Below are 15,683 nucleotides of genomic sequence, written 5' to 3'. Positions count from 1 at the left end.
GATGATAATGGACATGTGCTCTTCCTCAGTTTGGAATCATAACTTCTTTTTCCACTAGAACCCCAAGTCACCCAAACCCACAAGTGTGGTCCTGAGGCTCCATGAAGGCAGCACAGAGATAGCAGAGCAGGTGGCCCGATGGCCTCAGAAAGGCTCGGGGTTGACAGGGAGACCCAGGGACATGCTCAGGGGACAGCTGGGCTGGGGTACAATGGGGAAGAAGCCCTGCTGATACCATTCATACCAATCTCAACGTTTCACTGTAGTGCTTTACAAAACAGTGAGCAGATGGCACATATTTCACATTAACGTATTTGGAAATTGCCAAAGACAGGGCAATGCTAATATTTTGACAAGCTAAACAAGTATATGTAGAATCTTGAAGTCTTTATTTTTATCCATTTAATTTTTAACAGTACCCAAAAAGGCAACTTTCTTCAAGCTCCATATACTTCCTCGTAACAAATGCTACTGAAGTGAGTCTGCACCACACCCACAAATAAGCACTTAGTGGCTCTCTCCAGGTCTGGGGTAACAAGAGATACAAAAAAAAAATGTAGTCAGTGCTGTAGAAGACAGCTGGAACTGTGTATAACTCATTCTCAATAGTCTTTTTTTCCCATCCAAGTATTGCAAGCTAGATAGATGTACTACACTATCTAGAAACCGGAAAAAATGATGTATCAACCAAACATCTCATGGAGCACCTGATGTCATGTGAAGAACGCACGGCAATAAATGCATGCTCAAAAACATGAAACAGGCACTTGCCTTGCACAGTGTTAACATCTCATGCCAGACAAAGGTCTGTGAAAGCTGACTGCTCTTTTGCCTATCGATCTGAAACTCTGCCTTCAAATTGCTTCTAGCTTTTCTTAATTGCTATCTTCCTGTAACCACTTGATGGATTGACAGAGCCTGCATTTGTGAGTAATTTGTCCCTTTTGTTTAGTTAGAATAAGGTTTCGGGTGTGGTTAATAAAGGGACATTGGGAAGGAATATTTTGCTTTGGAACATGAGCACACAGTAACACAGAAGGGGATTAGTACCAATAACTGGCCTGAATTCTTAGTGGCAGCACCTTCCGATTGTGCCCATGAAACCGAAATCCTAAAATTTAATCTCACAGAAAAAGAACATGGATTTCACAGTGGACTTGAAGATCTAAATCGACACCACAATCTTTTGTGGTATCATCAGGCAAGCATAGAAGACAAAAGAGATGGGGAGATCCAAAAGACTGAACTGAAAGCAAACAATAAAGCACTTGGTTCCCTGAGTACTATACTGAGGATTTCTTGTTTTACTCTTCATTTGATTAACGTGTGCATCTGGACTGAAAAGTCGTGCAGAAATATTGTGCTTATATCACAGAACGCTTAGCAGGCATCTCCAGCAGAAGTGAAAGACTGCTAATTGGGCCCTTCCCAATGACTTATTGATCTCAATCAAGTCTCCCTGAAGGAGCATGCCAGCAGCAACCCTGACAGATACGTACAGGAGGAAACAATAATAGGCAATGGGGCAACCATGTTGGGAGAAATATTAAAGACACTGATTTTCATTCATCTGATCTGAATCCAAATTCTGAATAGTATTTAAAAAAAAAAAATATATATATATATATATATATGACAAGGAGACACCTCAAATTATAAGAAGGAAAACAAGATTTTTCAAATTGCTATCATTTGAAGCATCTTGTTCAGTTAAAAATAAGCAAAGCTCAAGGGAAATGCATTAATAAACATCCATATATTGGGGTTAATAAAAGGCTCTCATTGACAATTAAGGTATCAGTTTTTCTTTATACAGAGAGTGTTAACATACGAATGCTTAAAGAGTTTTTTTGATCACATATATCCTCTCAGATAAGGGGAAGCTACACAGAACCATTATCTTGATTGGCATGACAAGATAATATGTATTGGTCAAAAATGAACACTTTCAGAAAGTCCTGTTTCATACACAGAAATGTTATGGCAAGTTTTGGCTGTTGTAGTCTTGAATTGCTATTAATTTTAAATAAATCTTTAACAACTGTTGGAGAATTTGCTGTGTGTATTTCCAGTATGTGATGAACTAAGAAGCCTGCAGTTCAGATACTTGACGGCTGGTAGCGTAAAAAGAAAAATATTGTGTGCAAGAGACCCTCTAAGAGCATAGCCTTGAAGTACTACACTGCATTTTAGAGCCGACATCTTTTGCTTTGCACCTGGATCTGTGACTATGGTATGTTCAAATATGCTCTTTTGTCTCAGATCAAACAATCTAAATTGCCTTCAACTGAGTTACTGGAGAAACTGTCACTGCCATCTGGGGAATTTTTGCCATCTTGGAAGGAAGGACAGTTTTTTTAAAGCCACTGCCATCCTGACTGTTGGGGTGAATTGTTGTTTCCTACAGATTCTTTTGGATATTATAATTCTTTATTGTAGTTCTTTTCTGGTTTAGAAAGTGATACTTCGGTATTTTCCTGATAGAACTGGAAACTGCCCAAGTCTCTACAGATATTGCTACAAAGACATCGCACACAAAAGCGTTTTGGTTTTATAAAGTTAGGGATCTTCTTTAACAGCTGATAGATAGGAAATACCAAATATTGGAAATGTCTAAGGAATCATCTTAGTTTCTTTATCAGTAGTAGTGACTACACTGTTTTCAAATGGAATGACTCAGTATCATCAGCTTCTGCAAGTTAATTTGAGATCACTACACTGCCCAGAGTCTTCTGTGCCTCTGTCAACTCTATCCTTATCATGTCTCCTACACCAGAAATTGCTTTCCCCAAAATGTCTTCCCTTGAATCAATTAGGGAACTTGGGTCAAGTTTATGGCTAGAGAGGTCATTTATTGGTTTTCATTGTCTTTTATCAAATAGCAAAGGAAAATAACTTTGCAATACAATACAATGGTATTGGTACCCTTTCAGTAACCACTGAAGTCGGTGGTCATCAGCTGTAGTCCAAAATTTGCTCATCATGTCTGTCTGCACAGCGAGCCTACGTTCTAAGCTGCTGCATTATATATTCAGTGCAAAGCATATTCATGGTTATCCTGATCATGTGTTTGGATTACAGAGGATGACCCCTTGCCGTGCTTGGATTACTTCCATTTACCAATGAATTCACCTAATTCAAGCTTTCAGAATATATAACCCACAAGCATATAACTAGAACCTGTAAGAGTAGGCTCTCTGTAGCTGGTCAAGATGACAATTTCTCAACATTTCCAAGTAGTTACTGCTCATAATCTTATGCTCTATTACAACCAGATGCTCAGCAACCTGAAAGGCAGGTGCCAGGGCAAAGGTGCAGCTGAAGCTCGTGGTGGGGCTGGAGCTGGGGCTGAGGAGCCGCTCTCAGTCCCTGACTCCTGCAGACCAGACCCAGCCAAGCTGGGCAACGATGCTGATCCACTTACCATCCTAACACTGTGTAAAGCAGCATTGCTCAGCTCCTGCTAAATTTCTTTACCAGCACACTTTATGTTTGGGAAAGAAACTCAAGATCTGGCACACTGACCATCAGTGGCTGAAAACCCAGTTTTGCTGCCAGGGCGGCAATTCAGGCAATGGGATGATAGACCTGAAGACCCTCTTTGCCAGCTCTCTTACCTAATGTGGGTAGCCAAGAAGGAACATACAGGCAGACTCCCTGCCTGTTAAATGGTGTGAGATAACTGATTTTGTCATAAAAAGCAAAACCTCTCTACTTAGGTCTTGGGGACCTACAAGAGAAAGGTTTTAAGTATCAGAAATTTTAATAATAACTGGTTAGATATTATTTTATGTTAACATAAAATAATAATACCAGTTGTATCACAGTTTAAACATTTTAGTAAAGCAATACTGCTCTTTGTTACTGTACTGGCTCAGTTTTATTGCTGCCCCAAATTTAATTGTAATACAGAACTAAATGTTAAAATCTTTCCATCTGCTAAGTTAACCTGGCATGGGGTTACATCTCATAACACTGTCATCTCCTTCTCTCCTTCCCAAAATTCTCAACATCTACAAATTATTCCAGCCCTTCACTCCTTGCATCTACTGTCACAGCACAAAAGCACGGAAGTGTCAGCACACAGACCAGGATTTAACCATCTTTTTTTGAGTCACTAGCCCTTAAGAACGCTTTGAAGTCATGCTGATTTGGGTGATGCAACTGCAGCCCCTCACCTCTCATTTCACTGCTGCAAGGGCCACATTTACAGAAGTAAAGCAAGTTCGCGTTACGGAAGATCGGTGTCAAGCAAAATGTGTGGCTTATCACAGCCATCACGGTGGCCAGCAAAACCAGCAGCAGTAGTGCAGACTAGAATTGATTCAAGAGGTTCAGTCTACACAGGAACAAGATGTTTCCTAAGTAGACTTTTACAGATTTTTGTAGATTTTTACAGATATGTGCAAATACAGACTGTAATTGAACCCGTACTAAGGCAGGGAAAATACTGGACGAGGCTGTAAGCCTGAAAGAGAATAAGCCAAAACTGTAAAGAATACTTGGGGATTTTTTCTTCCACATGCACAAAAAAGCATGTTTATGTCATCTAGACACTAAGTAGACTTCTTTGAGAAAAACTGTTACATTATCTGAGTAAACATGTCAGTCAAGAACAACAACCAGCAATTTACAAAAATGATGCTCGATTATTTAACACTGAAAGAGTAAGGTTCCACAGGGAGAAATATTTTTATTTACACGCTGTATCTAGAATAGGTTTAAACTGCGATGGAATAAGCACAAGACATATTGAGGGTTTTGTTAACTCAGCAAAACTCCCCAGGCCCTACTACTGCCTTTTTAAGTACTTCTGGCTGTAGTTTCACTATGTGGCTCATTGACACATTAAACTCCTCACTCCGTGTATCTTTCAAGAGATCTGCTAAAGAGCAAGAGATCTGCTTAGAAGAAAAGAAAGATTCCCCCTTTTTTAGGGGAATGAACTAAATTCTTAAAGTCTGCTGGGCTCTAGTATTACAGACTCTTGAGAACTCCTATTTATTTCAGTGTGCTCAGCACATCACCTGATTAGGCTTCAAATCGTTAAATATAGCTGTACACAAAAGGAAATGATGGAATTACACATTGCTCCCCAGTTATTGAGGTTTTCATTACTGCAGGCTAATTTTCTCATTGTACTTTCGTGGGGTTTCTCCTAACTTAACATTCTTTTAAGGTAGCCTGTGTTGAGGGAATTATCTTGTTTTTCAAAGCAAATTTCAGCTGATTACTAGGTATTTACATACTGTAATTTGAATGTCTAATTACACAATTAGTGTAAATACATGTAATATGGTTTATTTTTCACAAAAGCTGATAAGGTACATTGCTTTTTGCATTCCAGTGTTACGAGATTTTCATTGCTTGTAATGCACAATCCAAAAATTCATAGTAAAAGCTTTGTATTCATCAGTTAACACTTTGGAAATGATTTAAAGCACACTTCATACCATAAACCAAAAAGACATCTGCCTTATTGCTAAAGACTAGAGCTCCCAACACCTTTCACTCTTAAATTTAAGAGTTGCCTTAAGCCTCTGTCTTTTTTTTCCTTGCAGTCCTTTATGGCAAGTTTCCTTCCACCTTAAACTACTCAGCACTGCATGAAAATTCACCTATTGACTCCATTAATACATCACCACTGGCCTAAGAGATATTTTCCTGTAACTTGTATTGACATTTATGATGATACCCTTGATGAAATAAGGAAAAGAGCACTTGGGAAGATGAACGGAGAAGATGCTCCTCAAGTTTTAAAATGGCTTCCTTTTTAAGCAGCTGTAGATAATAACTTCCTAATTAGCGGGCGGGAAAGTGCTTCTTTAGTCTCAGTTGCTGAAGCAATAATGCACAGGCACCGAGCTGCAGAAAGCTGCCAGCCACCTTTGCTCCTCCTCAAAAATCTCTAATACATTTCTAAAATCATGTTCAACTAAACCCCAGGCTTGAAATATAATGATATTTATGTAAGTTTTATACAATTTCATCTAATAGTTGAGAAAAATTGAAATCAGCACCTCTGTGAGCAGGCACTTGCCCTGCGGTACACGATGCTCGTCAGCAGGACACACGTCCGAAGGATGCACCCTGCGGCCAGTGAGGAACCACAGGATGGATGTGGGGACAAAGGAGGGGACAGAGTTCCTGCGATCGAGGGCATGGGGAACCAGAGTGGAAACACAGAAGAAATTCTGTTTCACTGTTTCATTGCTCTCAGGGCAACCTGTTTCCAAGTGATCAGGGCTCTCTTTCAGAAACACTTTACCCTCCAGAGTTGCAGCACCTGCCAGTGATTATATAATTATTTATATACCAGATTAACACCTGATTCTTTTAAATTACTGCACAGTTTGTGAAAGACTGAATATCAACAGAGAGGCTTCTACAATTTCTGTACAGCATCTATGTCTGTTTTGGGTAGAATATAAGTTTACATCAGAGTGGGTTTATATTTCAGTTTAAATATGAGTTTCACCCAAGCTCATGTAGGACTGACATGTTCCATTTTTTTAATATTGTTTTCCAAACTTGACTATATTTTAATTAATCTATGGAAATCTTATTTAAACAATGTGGAAAGACCAATTACGTAAGGAATGTTTCTGAATTATATGTTATAAAATGATTTCTTTATGCATGTTTCCTTAACTTAGTATTCCCTTCACATTGGAAAATTACTTCAATTGGATGTTAGATTTTAGAGCATCCTGGAAAATTGCATCAACATTTCACGAGAATAAGTCTCATGTTGTCAACACGAAGCTTCAGCTTTAGCAGCCGCTGCCATTCTCCAGATGTCTTTTATGGAAACATCCTTCACAGAAATTATTTTTAAAAGGGAAAGTATAAGATAAGCCAACCTAAAGCCAGGGACCTTGACACTGGCTATCCCAGCACTAAGCGTGACAAACCTTGTCTTGAGGGGGCCACTTGGACCAGCCTATGTTTGTAAGATACAATAAAGGAAATTCTGCAAGTATGTAGCATTTTCCTGACATATACATCACATTTTGCTGTCCTTCATCACAGTGAGAAATATCTTATCCTCAGAATAAGATAAATTTTATATGGTACTACTAAGAGTAAGTCACCTTTTGACACGTGAAGATGTCAGATTCTGGCCTAAAGACAGGAGGTTTAGACATTTATTTCCTATTTCATTGAAAAACAGGACACCATTAAACCAGTCAAAATACTTGGCAACAAGAAAGAATAATTCAAACCTATGAAATGCATATATATAGATATATATTAAAAAAGAAAAAAAAAAGTATGTTTACTTTCTAAATAAAACGCACCACAGTAATTTCAAAAGTAAATTTCTTAAAATTCTGGGCTTAGCAACAGAATATAGCCAAGCCATTAAAAATGTTGAACATATATTTAATTTTCAGCTTATCTTTATGCCCCACCCCAGCCTCAGGGAGATTTAAGGATGTGTTTAAATACTCTATTTAATCAAGGCCTCAGTTATGAGAACAATAATACATTTACAGCATATATTTTTATTGTAAGATGCAACTTACAAACCAAATGTGAGGAATATCATGTTTGGCAGCATTCCCTGAGGGAGGCTGGATCTATAAACACATGGTTGTAATGCATTTGTTAATGCAATTCTTCTTCCATTCTCTGACAGTTATAATATAAATAACATTTTCTGCTCAGGAAGCAATCCAAATACAATCAAACCAGTATATTAATATCTTTTAAGGTAATCCTCAAGTTTGTAACTGTTTTAGAAGTTCATTTTGTGATGTACTATAAGCAACTGGACACAGCCATGAGGGAGTAACCACATACCACATCCCATTGCACAGACCACACAGCGCTAGGACAGTTCTGTTATACCAGGGGCTACCCGGCCATGGAACACAGAGGTATCTCTCTGCCAGCCTATGACAGATACTTAGGCATTATTCTTTAGCATTATCCTCTTTATTCTTTCCATTTACTCTCAACCAGCCTTTGTGCGAGCCCTCCGCAGGTCGGGAGCCTCACCCGAAAGCCTGGTCAGACAGGCAAGGCAGGATGTGGCTCCCAGGCCATACTCAGAGCCATCCTGCAGGAGAATGTGTTTCTGAGAACGTGGAAGGGGCACACGTGTCCAGCTCAGATATGACAGTCACATCTGCTTCCACGATCTGCCACTTAAAAGACATTTAAGTCAGGCAGAAAATCTAAGTCAGGCCATCAGGTCTAGTTAAGTGAGACTGCAAAGGTCTCTTGTGTATCAGTCAGAATGAATTGATTCAGGATGAAATAACTCACAAATAAACAGTCATATCAGTCACTCATTTACATGTGCTGGATTAATGAGCAGACATTCAAAAGAGCATGACAAAAAAAGCCAGAAATCAGAAGAACACAAGGAATCCCTAAGATGTTGTTTTGTTTTTTTTTTCAGGAACTTGCCAGTTAATCAGGAAACACACAGAAGCACAGAATCAACAGATTGGAAAATTCAGCAAAAGATCCAGAAGTTGGAAAAATGTAGGTTGTGAATATTTTGTTCAAATTAATATTCTGGCAGCTACAATTTGAACAAGCTGTAATCTGTATAAGGCACCTTCTGTTAAATTTGTGGCACAGAATTACAAGGACTGATCCAACTTGAAACCAAACCATGGATTTGCATCAGTTCATCTATTTACCCTAACTCACCCAGACCTGAACTACTGAGAATGAGATACTTGAAAGAGAATTCACATAAACACTTAAAAACAGTTTTCCTTCAAAAATAAAAGATGCACTTTATCTCTCCAAAGAAACTAAAGGACCTGAGTAAGCCTTTGGCCAACACTCACTCTCTGACAGCCTTTGTTGTGTATATTAATTCTGCATAACACATCAATTCATAGCTAGCAAGGAGGTTTTAGGAACAGAATTAAGAAAAGGTCTGCTGTCAACACTATATTTAGAGAAATGAAGGCAGAAGTATTAATCTGTCAAAATCAAAGCCACGGACAATGCTCATTTCTGCAGAGTTGCCAAGTCAAATTTTTTCTGCCGTGCATTTTGGTTTTGAGTGCTCACTAAAAAGGTAAATCACTTGAAGAGGGGTATATAGCACAACAGTGACAAAATAATCTGGTAGAGAAATAGAGTTGACAAATTATAACTTAAAGAAAAATGAATGACTGACTGTTCTTGCTAGGATAATATGGAAACTAATGGAAAAATAGATCAAGGCAGCATGAATTTTTAAAACACAAAAACCCAACAAAATTATTTTAGCTTTCATGCAACACATATGCATGCTGCAAACGTCATTTCAGCTCTGATCTAACATTTTATGTATCTCAATTTGCTGTTCTTCATGTTACTACTAGCGACGTCAGCCATCGTGGTTATGTTCAATACAAATATAAATACCCAGGAATCTAAACAGGTAATGTTACTCTCTCACCAGGCATCAGATGTTGATTTTTCAAAGATATCCACAACCGTTCTATGGCACAAATATTATTTTCTGAACATCACAGACCAGAAGGGTTATTACAATCACTGATTTTGAGAATAATGTTTTAATGTCAGCCAAGCATCAGAGGCCACTCAGCATTAGGTGGATTGTACATGCAGAACAATCCCACTGATTTCAGCTGTGCCACCAGCCATTTTAGAGGTTGATGTTGCACAAGGCTTCTCTGAAGTCATATTTTATGTGTTCAGTGAGGCAACTGGGTAAAAACTAGTGGGCATACACCTGATCTATAATTTAAAACAGCAAAGCACATTTCAGCTTTGATGGAAAGTATGCTATATATCCCATTTTTCTTCATTCAGTACAAATGGCTTTGTTAACCAGGGCCAAATTATCAGGATCCAACCAGCTTTTGTATTTAGATGATCAACATAATCTGAAATTACAAAAAAAATAGAAATAAAATATTTCCAGGTCATTGCAGACAGTGAGGAGGAACATTTTAACACAAAGAGCAGGGTCTACACATGGTCCTAAGAGGAGCTGCATCACCACCCTGCATTTGGGCTCCGTAGAGCTGTGTGTTGCGTATGAAGCTCTGCTGGTGGGTGGCAAGTCAAAGCACTTGTCAGTTATGAACCTGCAGAGTTCAGTTTAATGAGAAAAAGACTCAGGGCTCAAACCAGTTTGCAAACAGAGACAAAAAGGCTTCCATAGGGTGCAACCACAGCTCTTTATAAGCTATCTGACTAGCTGAGCAGCCTCCCAAGCCCCCAAAGAGTGACTGCTTTTCAGCCATGAGAAGTGACCACTGCACCTACTCCCTGCTGAGGAGCTTCACTGGCAGAACAGGAGCTGTTCTTAGAGAGGAAAACCCTGACCTCCTGCTACAGCTATTCCTCCTTCCCTCTCTTCTCCTTCACCATCTCTAATATGATTGTAAAAAACCTTCAAGTAGGGAAAAGGAGAAAAATCAATTTGATTTTAATTAACTTTATCTAAAAAAACCCCTGTCAGACTCACTGAATCTGTGTTACAGTAAAACAAGATGTTCCATTTTCCAGAGCATGTGATTTCTTTCTAATACACATGAAACCTTCTTCTATCTCATCAATGAGCATAAAGCAAAAACCACTTATGCAGTATATTTCTTGAAGGATATGGAGTTGCATAAATGACTTTGGAAAAAATTGCTTTACATTGTTCTGTTTGACATATAATTCTTTTTACTCTTCATGGGTAAATTGTAAAAGTATTTCTAAACAAAGTCTTATCAGCAACTCATCACTATGCATATTCTGCACTCACATTTAGGATCTATTTATAAAATCAATTCTGTTCCGGGCTCTGACAAACAAAACTGAAATGCAGCTGTGTGACATGTTGATAATTTTCATTAGTTCTAAAAAGCCTCAATAGAAATTACAATCTTACTTGTTATAACCAAATAAGCCTGGAGAACTCACAGGAAAGGTGACTTTTCTATATTATCTCATTTGTTAATGGAAAGAAAGAAGGGGGAGGAAATAATTGAGTAAAAACTGAAAGGGAAAAGATGAAAATTTGAAAATCACAGATGCACATGCTTCAAGCCATGATTGACTGGAGGAAGTTTTCAGCGTCACTGTCAGAGACAAATGTGTATTGAATTACCCTTGCATTATTTGCACATCCTTTATTACGATGGAGTAGTATTTGCTCAAACTTTGAATGAGCTTGTTATTTTAAAATCTGAAAACCTCAGGGTATTTCATATAAAGAGCCAAAATTCAGTACCTACATATTTGAGAAAGCAAACAGAAGTATATTTTGTGTGGAAAAAAATAGAGCAGATTTTACAATGAAAACCTTTGAAGAATTAGGTTGTGGTAAAGAAAATTACAAATACTTGAAAACAGAAATGGGGAATTCTTCATTAATTTCATCATTAAATTGGCTATAAATAAAAGTCCATAAACTAATAGAGTAAAATTAATGTTTATTTCTCCTTTTCCTATGTTTGATGAAGAAGACATATAAGGCTGTTCCATTTTTCCTGATAACTCTTTTGGAGGTGTTACTTTTTGTCTCCTTAGGATACAATGCTTTCTAAATTTTGCTGAAGAACTACCTGAATTTCCTTGTTCTTAGGGATATTTGTTGAGTAAAGGGAGATTATTCTGAAGCATTCTTTGGGCAACAGAATCAGAGAAGAGTTGCTAAAAAATAATAATAAAAAAGAAATGTCCCCATTTAACATTCCTTCTAATTTAAATTTTTAAATTTTCAGTCTTGTATTTTTTTCTTGGTTTTTATTTCATTAATTCTCCTGGCTACACACAAGTCCCAGAGAGGCAAGCGTCAAGTCTCTAGGTGTAAAACCTAGGAGAAGAGGATGATAACACTTGGTGTGATCAAGAGACTCCAGTTCCCCAGCCCCGGCCCGATGCCAAGTCAGGCAATGACTGCACCGGCCTCACACCCACCGTCCTCTGAGAGGCCAGGGGAGCCAATCCTCGCACACAGGCTCTTGTCCATGTCTTGTGACAAAGGCATTATAAATTTATCCTTCAACTGAAAAACTAAATTTCACTTGAAGAAAAGTTCAAGATATGCCCTTGTTGCCACCCTCCTCTTCTGGTTAGTGTAGGAATCCCACTGAGCCCTGACCCAAGGTGCCTGACTCTCCAGGCACTGACCGGGGAACTTCCCTGCACAGCCCGTGGCTGTGAAGCTGGGAATGTACAGATCAGCGGCACTACTCCTAGCTATCGAATCTCCCTTAGGTTCCATCTAGGCTTACAGTGTGAAGCTTGCTGAGCAACCCAAACACAGTTTTGGAGCAAACAGGTCCCACGCTGCTCATTTTTAAGACCAAGACTCAAAAAAAGCAGGAAAAAAATGTAGAAGAAAACTGTATCAGAGACATACATCTGAGGACTGTACTTATTGACACGGAGAGAGAAATCAAAACCATTCACTTGTCTGAGAAGACAAAGTCTTGCCCTCCCCTCCCAAATGATTTCAGCAGTAGTCTTCTAAATATCCCCAGACCAGACCTTCTTAGAGAAAGTTCTGCAGTAGCAGACAGGCAAGGACAGCGAGTCAGGAGTTCCAGAGCACATTCGGTTCAAAGGAATTTAGTATTAAGAACTTTAGAGAATCCACTAGCCAATCCTTTATACACTGTAGATATATATTTTTTTTAACTTTTGAAAATGAAACACAGGTTCATGAAAGGAAATCAGTATTTTTCAATTTTTGTCATTTTATGAATATCACAACATAAAAGAAGTTGCTTGGCTTTTCCCTTTTTGATTTGTTTAAAATGCTACTTAAATTTTCATGTTTTCATGCAAACTGCTATTTCTTTAATTCCATAAGAGACATAATGAGGACTGGTTTCTTCATAATTCTAGTGTGATATTTTGTGGGTGGTTTTCAAAGTACATGGTATGTAATTAGGGACAATACAGACAGTTCCTTTTCTGGTGGATACTAAATTATTTTATTTTTTTTTTTTTTTTAAATCTGCAGCTTTGGATTTCGGTTTTGGGTTTTTTTTCACTAAGTAAAAGTTATGTGATTGCACATAAAGTGGAGAGTGAATTAATGCTCTGATTCTTTTGTAGGTATTTACACTTGAACATGACAATTTGTGATTTTTAAACCACATATCCTGCAGAATATTTAGAGAAGAGAGTTCTTCAAGCCAGATGCAAATGATTCAGGAAAGAAAAGCAATTATGAAACAGATGAGTGCTCAAATCTTCCTGCAGGACAATCGACATAAGCCAGCAAGAGCCACTTGTGAACTGGAAAAAGCAAAATCTGAGTAAGAAGTGCAGTGCTGCACAGCAATATCGTACCACTGGGCATGTATGGCCATTCTTCACAAGATAATGAAAACAGAGCATTCTCCTCAGTTTGACTAAAAAATGAATGTGTTCAGCAGCTCTGAAAATCAGGATAACACTGAACGAATGGTTTGTACATAATTATTGGGTATAAAAAACCTATACTGAATAGCAAAATATGCTTTTGTGAAAAAAAGATCCCAACACCATGCTCACGCAATTTCTCTTTGCACAACAGTATGGCAACAAGTGCCTTATGAGCAATTCTATTAAATGTAAAATCAAGTATCACGGTGCTAATGATTTTGGTGTATTCTTACCAAATACATATGATCCTAAAATGTTTCTATTCAAATATCAGCAGAAAGAAGAATACATGATATGTGAAATAATAATGTATTCATATACAATCTTTTTCTACCTATAGTTACACTTTAAAGTCCTATTGTGAAGAACAAGAACTAGAAAATTCCAACCACTCTTCAGTGCATCTATGCAGCTGGTTACATGAACACCTAATAAGACAATATGGGAGAAAAATTTATTCATTGTAGAGATTTGTCATGCACTGGAACAGGCTGCCCAGGGAAGTGGTTGAGTCACCAGACCTGGGGTTTACAAGACACAGAGATGAGGTTCTTAGGGACATGGTTTAGAGGTGGACTTAACAGTGTTAGACTGCACTCAATGATCTTAGAGGTCTTTTCCAACCTAAACGACTACATTTCACTCTTTTCACTGTTTTTATGTCTTCACCCCAGTTTTCGTTGCTTTGCTTTTGATACATTTTATTTAAACTGAGAGGACTGAAGGCCTACTATCCATCTCCAGAGACGTAAAATCCTATTGATAAGTATCCCTTTCCAGTCCTGGAGACAACAGATTTGAACAATTAACTTCAAACTCATGAAACAGTGAGTGAGCACTGCCATCCACAGCTTGGGTGCATTAGCAAGATCATTTTTTCGCATGTCAAGTAGTGAATTTAGTTTTGTTCAATAACAGCAAAAGAAATATCTAAACACGGCTCTCATGGAAGCTTGCACAAACACTGAAATAGAAGGAAATGACTGTTATCCCCAATTTGGCACATGTGGTTTGTACTTCTGGTACTTTTTTTGATGTGATGTCACTGTCTTAACAAGAGCTATATAAGAAAAGAATTTCAATTTTGAATTGCAATTTCAAACCCATGCAAAGGCTTACAGGAAACTAGTATTAGAAATGCAGCAAGAGAAATCTTACTTGTTATTGAGATGAAATGCAGATTTTAGCATTTGGAAGGAGTTTGATAGAGCTGGTTATGTATTTCCTAAAGCAACAATCAAAATACCAGGTGCCTGAATTAATTGCTTTGAGGCCAGGACGTCACCCACAGGTTGAAACCAGGCAGATAATGCATGGAGAATGGCAGCCAGGGTGAACAGACTGAAACCACTCAGGAATCTGTTCAGTGAAATACATGGCCTTCTATTCCAAAAATTCAGGCTAGCTTCAAGTCAATTATTAACAGAGTATTGCAGGTTAAAAAAATGGCAAGGTCCTACTCATTATAAAAAATGTTCCTTATTTTTCCAAACAGTTTATGGAGTAGATTCCTGTTCTACGATTACACTTGTCATACTGACAATGCTAAAAAGGAGAGAACTGACAGAAATTCCAAGAAAGCTATGGTTTCTGGAATGGCAACTACAGCAAAAGAAAAGGAAAAATTAGGAAAAAAAAAAAGGAAAGGGAAAAAACAGGGAAAGGGAATAAGAAAAGAAAAAGGAAAAGAGGTGAAAAGGAGAGGGAGAGATCCTAGTATCACAAAATGACAAAAGCTTTTTTTAACATTGTGTGCCCTCAGCAAATTTGCAGTCCTCTCAGAGGTTTGTAATTTAAAGTTATCATATATGCAACAGCCAGAAAGCTCACAGGAAAGCAAATCATCATACAGGCAGCAAAGGGCAGAAGTGTGCAGTTGTCTGTACTAGTTCAAAAGACAGGGCCTAGCCATTAGTGAAGATATTTGGGGTGAAAGAAATAGATACACACACTCAGTACAGAGCAATTAGATAAGGCTCCTACAGATACGAGAGTTGTAAACCACTAGAAAAACACTTTGCGCTAAGATGAAGTGTCATCGCCACACGCAGCTCCATGGCTGGCTGATTTTGGAGAGGCTGAATCTCATCGAGCTGCTACTCTTCTGAACTGTCTATCCATTATACACCAGAGAGTGCTGAGGGCTGTGAAATTTGCACACCTCAGGGAAACCAGAACAGAGCCAGTTGCGTCAGAAGAAGGAAGTGTACATAGGTGGTAAGCCAAACTGAAGTAATCAATACAAAATGTGAAGTAAATTGTCATCTATTTACACAATAAACTTCTAGTCTGTAATAACTTTCACTTGTGCTTATTTACTGTCACTAGAAAAA

Source organism: Columba livia, chromosome 14 (genome assembly GCF_036013475.1).
Source record: "Columba livia isolate bColLiv1 breed racing homer chromosome 14, bColLiv1.pat.W.v2, whole genome shotgun sequence".
NCBI classification, from domain to species: domain Eukaryota; kingdom Metazoa; phylum Chordata; class Aves; order Columbiformes; family Columbidae; genus Columba; species Columba livia.
This window is presented reverse-complemented; position numbering follows the sequence as displayed.